The sequence below is a fragment of the Alosa pseudoharengus genome, unplaced genomic scaffold (assembly GCF_046254945.1).
Source record: "Alosa pseudoharengus isolate Yale_2024_CS ecotype anadromous, Long Island Sound unplaced genomic scaffold, YU_APseudo_1.1 YU_APseudo_1.1_scf_7, whole genome shotgun sequence".
Classification (NCBI taxonomy): domain Eukaryota; kingdom Metazoa; phylum Chordata; class Actinopteri; order Clupeiformes; family Clupeidae; genus Alosa; species Alosa pseudoharengus.
In genome coordinates this window covers 47,501-52,500 of record NW_027468859.1, presented here as the reverse complement: position 1 = coordinate 52,500, position 5,000 = coordinate 47,501, and the positions used below count along the sequence as shown (strand labels likewise).

General features: G+C 48.2%; 5 non-coding genes and 3 pseudogenes across 5 annotated transcripts; all 8 read left to right on the top strand.

Moving 5' to 3' along the window:
- Positions 1-20: 20 nt before the first annotated feature.
- On the top strand, positions 21-140 carry LOC143110889 (5S ribosomal RNA; annotated as a pseudogene).
- A 72-nt stretch (positions 141-212) lies between these two features.
- LOC143110886 (5S ribosomal RNA) lies at positions 213-331 on the top strand. The gene has a single exon (XR_012984452.1). It is a non-coding gene; the product is annotated as a 5S ribosomal RNA (ribosomal RNA).
- Positions 332-404: 73 nt separating this feature from the next.
- LOC143110672 (5S ribosomal RNA) lies at positions 405-523 on the top strand. Its single transcript, XR_012984328.1, has one exon. It is a non-coding gene; the product is annotated as a 5S ribosomal RNA (ribosomal RNA).
- Positions 524-596: 73 nt separating this feature from the next.
- LOC143110832 (5S ribosomal RNA) lies at positions 597-715 on the top strand (annotated as a pseudogene).
- A 72-nt stretch (positions 716-787) lies between these two features.
- On the top strand, positions 788-906 carry LOC143110498 (5S ribosomal RNA). The gene has a single exon (XR_012984170.1). It is a non-coding gene; the product is annotated as a 5S ribosomal RNA (ribosomal RNA).
- A 73-nt stretch (positions 907-979) lies between these two features.
- LOC143110567 (5S ribosomal RNA) lies at positions 980-1,098 on the top strand. Its single transcript, XR_012984232.1, has one exon. It is a non-coding gene; the product is annotated as a 5S ribosomal RNA (ribosomal RNA).
- A 73-nt stretch (positions 1,099-1,171) lies between these two features.
- On the top strand, positions 1,172-1,290 carry LOC143110854 (5S ribosomal RNA; annotated as a pseudogene).
- A 72-nt stretch (positions 1,291-1,362) lies between these two features.
- Positions 1,363-1,481, top strand: LOC143110708 (5S ribosomal RNA). Its single transcript, XR_012984360.1, has one exon. It is a non-coding gene; the product is annotated as a 5S ribosomal RNA (ribosomal RNA).
- The last annotated feature ends 3,519 nt before the right edge of the window (positions 1,482-5,000 follow it).

Sequence of the window (5,000 nt, the reverse complement as noted above, 5' to 3'; positions counted from 1 at the left end):
GTCCGAGTGGTTGAGTAATCGCTTACGGCCATACCACGCTGAGCACGCCCGCTCTCGTCTGATCTCTGGAAGTTAAGCAGCGTCGGGCCTGGTTAGAACTTTTATGGGAGACCGCCTGGGAATACCAGGTGCTGTAAGCGTTTTGCTTTTCCATCCACCCACCCGCGTGCAGGCAGAGCGGTTGAGGAACGTGTCCGAGTGGTTGAGTAATCGCTTACGGCCATACCACGCTGAGCACGCCCGCTCTCGTCTGATCTCGGAAGCTAAGCAGCGTCGGGCCTGGTTAGTACTTGGATGGGAGACCGCCTGGGAATACCAGGTGCTGTAAGCGTTTTGCTTTTCCATCCACACTAGACTGTTGCAGGCAGAGCGGTTGATGAACGTGTCCGAGTGGTTGAGTAATAGCTTACGGCCATACCACGCTGAGCACGCCCACTCTCGTCTGATCTCGGAAGCTAAGCAGCGTCGGGCCTGGTTAGTACTTGGATGGGAGACCGCCTGGGAATACCAGGTGCTGTAAGCGTTTTGCTTTTCCATCCACACTAGACTGTTGCAGGCAGAGCGGATGATGAACGTGTCTGAGTGGTTGAGTAATCGCTTACGGACATACCACGCTGAGCACGCCCGCTCTCGTCTGATCTCGGAAGCTAAGCAGCGTCGGGCCTGGTTAGTACTTGGATGTGAGACCGCCTGGGAATACCAGGTGCTGTAAGCGTTTTGCTTTTCCATCCACCCACCCGCGTGCAGGCAGAGCGGTTGAGGAACGTGTCCGAGTGGTTGAGTAATCGCTTACGGCCATACCACGCTGAGCACGCCCGCTCTCGTCTGATCTCGGAAGCTAAGCAGCGTCGGGCCTGGTTAGTACTTGGATGGGAGACCACCTGGGAATACCAGGTGCTGTAAGCCTTTTGCTTTTCCATCCACACTAGACTGTTGCAGGCAGAGCGGTTGATGAACGTGTCCGAGTGGTTGAGTAATGGCTTACGGCCAGACCACGCTGAGCACGCCCGCTCTCGTCTGATCTCGGAAGCTAAGCAGCGTCGGGCCTGGTTAGTACTTGGATGGGAGACCGCCTGGGAATACCAGGTGCTGTAAGCGTTTTGCTTTTCCATCCACACTAGACTGTTGCAGGCAGAGCGGATGATGAACGTGTCTGAGTGGTTGAGTAATCGCTTACGGACATACCACGCTGAGCACGCCCGCTCTCGTCTGATCTCGGAAGCTAAGCAGCGTCGGGCCTGGTTAGTACTTGGATGCGAGACCGCCTGGGAATTCCAGGTGCTGTAAGCGTTTTGCTTTTCCATCCACCCACCCGCGTGCAGGCAGAGCGGTTGAGGAACGTGTCCGAGTGGTTGAGTAATCGCTTACGGCCATACCACGCTGAGCACGCCCGCTTTCGTCTGATCTCGGAAGCTAAGCAGCATCGGGCCTGGTTAGTACTTGGATGGGAGACCACCTGGGAATACCAGGTGCTGTAAGCGTTTTGCTTTTCCATCCACACACCCGTGAGTAGGCAGAGCGGTTGAGGAACGTGTCCGAGTGGTTGAGTAATCGCTTACGGCCATACCACGCTGAGCACGCCTGCTCTCGTCTGATCTCGGAAGCTAAGCAGCGTCGGGCCTGGTTAGTACTTGGATGGGAGACCGCCTGGGAACGGGCCATGACCCCCCCAAGTCCCTATCCTCGATCCTGGGATGAGCACGATCCTGGGCCACCTGCTGGACGATCCTGGTACTGCAAGATGCGGTGGACGAGTGGGTAAAGCACTTGTTTCCCATTCATAAGATCACAGGTTCGAGCCCCAGTTCAGCTATTTGAAACTCATAGATTGAAATCTCTGTGAAAGATGTATAATCCCTTAAACTGCTTGAGTGAATAATTGTAGTTTAAAGGTGCAAACCCCTTTGCTGAAATGCAGTTAGTTTCAGGGAAGTATAATACAAGTAAGTATTCTTCATCTTTTTGGACCCTTGATTTCAGGTAAACTTTTAATTTCAGGTAAGCATTGCACTCCAGTTAGTTTCAGGGAAGTATAATACAGGTAAGTATTCTTATTTATCTTTTTGGACCCTTAATTTCAGGTAAAGTTTTAATTTAAGGTAAGCATTGCACTCCAACATAGGTACATGTTATAAAAGTTATCCAAGTGGATTTTTTTAGTATGTAAAGCAGTTTATAACTGGTAAGTATTCTTTGATTAAGCTATCGCAACACATGAATGAAAAATTACCCTTTTATATACAGCGAGTATGAAACACTTAAAAATGGAATTATTATGTTAACACCAGGTAACAAGCAGAGCCATTTTCAAATGCAATGAAAATATTTTATTGACACCGCAGGAATGAAACGTGAAATCAAACATGACGTGACGAATCCCAAATGCTTGATGCAAAAGGTAATTTCAGGTAGTAACAGATATGTATGAATGAAACATGAATGAACATTTTGTATGAAACACATGAATTACACTAAAACATGTATGTAAAAAACAACACACAAATAAGTTAAATAAATATACATTATAAACATTTAAAACGTTTTTTAAACAATTTCACATTATTTACATCATTGTGTGTGTGTGTCTCAGTGTGTGTGTGTGTGTGTGTGTGTTAGTGTGTGTGTGTGTGTCAGCGTGTATGTGTCTGTCAGTATGTGTGTGTGTGTGTGTGTGTGTGTCAGTGTGTGTGACAGTCATTGCAACCCACAACAGGTTTAGAGGGTGGTTCTCCTCTTCTCCAGTTCCCCATCCCCCACAGTTTTAAAGTGTTCATAGCTGGTGTATGTTACACCTTCGAAGCCAGGTGTGGTGGACATATTGGTGGAGGGACAAAAGGTGAAGATTTTCTGGCTGCTTCCAGCCACCTTGTCTTTGGAAGGGGTGTATTTCTTCCGCTGCCCCCCACACTGCGGCACCTTGCAAGCCCCACATGGCTTATTGGACTTGTTGGGCATAACAGGTTTCACTGCGGGAGGACAGGGAGGAAGACTGGGTTGGCAGATGGCAGCAACCTCACTGATGGAGCCTGTGGTTGGGTTGGCAGCACCAGGAGGACAGGTGCTTTTGCCACGGCAGATGGCACGTAGGATGCAGTGGCAGGCTTGGGCTGGATACAGCGGTTTGAAGGCCCTGGTTGACAGTCTGGCTGTGGGTCTTCAAAGTCCAACCTGTAAATATAAAAGAAAAAAAACACACAAGCACAATACTGTGAGTATCATATACAATAATACAGTGTCATACAGTACAGCTCCCAGTGTGCTGTGTGCTCATTGGGAAAAGATATATATAAAAAACTTAATAGCAATACAAATCTGATAAAATCTTTTATAATAAATGAGACTCTTTAGTGGTGAGAACCTTATAAGTATGGGTGTGCATTAACATTTTACTCTACACAAAAAAATAAATGGATAAAGTGAGCGAAGAGCTTACCTCCGCTTTTCCCCACGCCTTTTGCCAGCGACATGGTGAGGCTCCTGGTACTGCACCTGAGGTCTATCTGGTGGTGGCAGTGACGACGGCAGAGCAGGGGCATCAGGCATTGGTTGGCCTGACAGAACATTCCGATGAGTCTTCACTCTTGGCCTGACCGTTGCCCTGAAGTTGGCCATCTTCTCCTCCCTCCTTAAAAAGTTGCTGATGGACTTGACGTTTATGTTGGGCAGCGGGATGGCGAGGCTGCCCACGACCGGGTCGTCCCTCACTCTGTCGGCAATCCTCTTGTACTGGCCTTTGATGGATGAGGTCAGCTTGCTGGGAGACGAGTGGAATTTGCTGCAGGTGGGATGGTGCTGCAGCATCTTAATCAGGAGGTACAGAAGACGGCTCTCCTCGGTCACCTGCGCTGCTTGGGGGTACCTCATCCCGCCAAACTTGGTCTTCTGGGCTGCGCTGGTCTCTGGCGTGTCGGCTCCGAGGCAACGACCAAAGAGGGTGTAGCCCCACCTGGACTCGTACTTCTTGACGAAGTTGGCGCCGGACCGGTCGTGGTCGTGGAAAGCAGCAGCAGCCGTGGCAATTTGCTGCCTCAGCACGGCGGGCACGAGGTGGTGGTGGTCGCTGTCGTCTGCCAGCTGGAGGAGAAGCGACGCAAGGGCCTCCACTTCCTCTATCCCTGGCAGATGGAGATGGCGTTGGCTGGCCAGGACATCCTGCAAAGCGGGGTCATCCTCTTCCTCCACCTGCTAGTGGTGTACTCATTAACACAGCTTAAAAATCAGGTGTTGTGTTTACACATCCAAAGCATATTTAGACCTCGAATTTCGACTCCACACTGTAGTAACAACATATACAAAGTCTAAACATGCTAGCCAGATGATCAGATGAGGGCTTAAATACATTTTAGAGACCCTGCAGCCCTCGTAAAAGTAGTAAGCAAAAACAGCCCATTCATTCATCACTTTGTTGTTAGCATGCAAATCGCGGTTGACATGTTTACACTTCTAAAGCATATTTACACATCGAATTGCAACTCCACATTGTTGTAACACCATCTCCATAGTCTTAAGAGGTGGGCTAGAGTGTTCGATCACGTTTTTAATGTATTTACAGAGATCGTCAGGTCATTACAGTGGCGATTGGTACTTCATTCATTTTCAATGCATTCATGCCAATCGCAGTTGGCATGTTTACACTTCTAAAGCATACTTACACGTCGAATTTCAACTCCAAACTGTTGTAACACCATATCCATCGTCTTAAGAAGTGAGCTAGAGTGTCCGATCACGATTTAAAAGTATTTCCAGAGACCGTCAGATCATTACACTGGCGATTGGTAGAAGCTAGCTCAATCATTCATTTCAATGCATTTAGCTAGCATGCTAATCACGGTCGATATTCTAACAAATCTAAAGCATATTTCAGCTTTACATTTCGAATCCACACAGTAGTAATACATTCTTCAAGGTCCCAACATGTAAAAGCAATAGTCTGATCGGATTTTCAACGCATATGAGAGAGATCGAACCTAGCTATTTTAATGTAAACAAGCGGTGCTAGC